The sequence below is a fragment of the Sesamum indicum genome, linkage group LG3, assembly GCF_000512975.1.
Source record: "Sesamum indicum cultivar Zhongzhi No. 13 linkage group LG3, S_indicum_v1.0, whole genome shotgun sequence".
Classification (NCBI taxonomy): Eukaryota; Viridiplantae; Streptophyta; class Magnoliopsida; order Lamiales; family Pedaliaceae; genus Sesamum; species Sesamum indicum.
In genome coordinates, this window is record NC_026147.1 from 21,987,606 (window position 1) to 21,990,445 (window position 2,840).

Consider the following 2,840-nt stretch of genomic DNA (forward strand, 5'->3'; position numbering starts at 1 on the left):
AATTCAATCCTACGTAACTACAGTGCACGACATTCTATCGGGTAACAATCTTGTCGACTATCAACTTATCAACGTACCCTCCCAGATTTTATGTTAGGCTAAAACCATTTTCAATTATAGAAAATTTTAATTCAAATTGAATTTGATAAAATTAAATTAATCAATCACAAAGTAAGTGTAATACAATTATATAATTAGTTATTTTTCAAGAATTGTACACTAATTATACGATAAGTGTATTATACTTGATATATAATCAATAATACAATAAGTATGTTGTATTTATCATATAATTAATTCAGGTTCGACCAAATTCAATTTGGATTTTAATTTTTCATTGTTGCCAAAATTTTTCGAATTAGATTATATTTTAATGCAGAAATAAACTCTTTAAATATTTAAATAAAATAAAATCATGAAATTTATCAGTAGTAATGATTTATTTTGCAATAATATAGAAATTGTCGGTGGGTAATGATTTTCTAAATACCTTTATAATAATTTTCGGTTTTTGAGTAATTGGATTTGAATCCAAGTGGAATTGTACATAATTTGGCAACCAATCATGTATTTTGTGGTTAAGAATGTATGAAAAGTACTTAATGATTAAGATTGCTCCTCTTGTTTTCATCGTTTACTGGGAATATTCACAATAATTTCGTATAATGTTTGATGGTAACATTTATTCATATTTGATATTTCGATGTCATAAATACTGCATTTAATTATTGTCCTAAAAATAATTCTGCTATAATTTGAGATAATTATTTGACGTAATGAAAAAACATACCAGAATTCTTACTTCTTCACTACTTGGGCATTTCAAACCACAGATAATTACGCATTTACGTCCAAGGTTTGAGGTAAGTATACGTAGATATTCTATAATTCAAAAAATTAGATATAGTATTAATAATATTTGTGTTTGTCCAAAAAATAGATCTAGATATTAGTAATATTAAAAGAATTTGTTAAGATCGGAAAAAAAATTCCCCTAATTAATTTGCGATCTTATTGTAGATTAAACAAATCTTTTTCTGACCAAACTACCATACACTCTTACATAAAATTGATTAAGGATAAATATGATTTTTTCCTTACATAAAATCGATCAAGATTTTTTTACTAACAGATGGAACTATCTGTTGGATGAAAATAAATTTCAAAAGGTATTAAATGTAATTTTTCAAATCATATGAGGTTTATATATAATTACATTAAATTATAGAAGAAAATAGTGTAATTATCCCAAACAAACACCAAACCTAAATGATAAAATACATATCGTTGTCATACTCACTATGTAACTTCGAATTATTAAAAAGACATTTAATGAGACTAAACGTATGCACTAACTAAACTTGTTAATTTCTGCGCGGTTAAATTTTAATTTTTACGATCATAAATTAACTTGAGAGATGTTGAGCAGCACAAATAGCATAGGTGCAGGCGCAATCATTCATAACGAGTTTGTAAAATATCACCTCAATTTTTTCATTTACGGACACCAAAAGGGGGAAAAGAACTAAATAAAAAAATTAAAGAAAATAATTATTAATGAGCATTTAAATAAACATAAAAATGGATAAATAAAGAGAGTGAGGAGAGAGAAAAGGGCAGATGTAGAGTAGAGTGTTGGTTGAGAGGAGGAGTGCGTTTTAGCTGGCAAAGCCCAAAGCAAGTAGACAAAACAAAAAGAAAACAACTCTTCGGCTCTGCTCCTCCACGAAATTTCAAGGCTGCGGTTAGTCCAGTTATTGCAACAAAAGGACAAATCACCCCCCGGCCCCACCTAACAAACTTCTGACGTGGCAAGTTAAGCTGCTACGTTGTCGGAACTTCATGGCCCCTCTTTCAATTATAAATATATTATTATTATTTCATGTCAATTTTTTATTATTATATGATAAAATCATAATATAAATAAATAATAAAATTTCGGAAATTAAGAAGGATAATATTAATAGGAGCGGTTTAAGGGTTTTTGATTATCGATTAGACAAGCGATTATGTGGTCTCATTCTAAGTTGTGCACGTTTTTCAAAAGTTTCTGAGATTTTTTTTTCTTTCTAAAGTCGCTTTTAACCTTGTTGGGTAGTGGGTAAAAGCGTTTTACTTGTTGCTTTATTGTCGTGGTTTCTTTTCCATGAATATTTTGTGTTGATTTTATTGCATGAAAAGATAAATTGGAGAAGTCTATTAGTAAGACTATTTCAGACGAGTAAATGATTTTCATGATGTTCTTAGCATGTAATAATACAAGTGTATTTTAAATTAATTTTCTTGAGTCTCTAATTGAATTTAGAAAATAATTTACGCTTTATTTTTTTCTCGATAATAGATCAATCATGTACAAGTATTTATTCATTCTATTGAAATATATATGTATTGGATATATAACAAACATAATAAATTAAATACAAAATTATCGAATATATAAATCATGTTATGATATTGCAATATGAATTCGAATATGGTGATTTGACATTTGAATCGGACTTGTTTGAAGCTTAAGTCTTCAGCCGGTTGATGCGTGAGTCAAGCAAATTGAGTTTGAGTGTTCAAATCGAGTATCATAATTAAATTGTAAGTTGAAATAATGTTCAACTCAAGTAAACCATGTATCATATGAAAAATATTTTCAAGTCGTTACAATACTTGATTAGAACAAATTATTATCAGCGTAAATAAATTTGAAATAAGTCTAAAACTCATAAAAATATGTAAACCATATATATACCCTTGATTGATAGTTTCGATTAAATAATAAAAAAAAATGTTGCTACTCCCATGAGATATGGGTAATGTGCAAAATATCCCTATGTGAAAAAAAAAAAAAA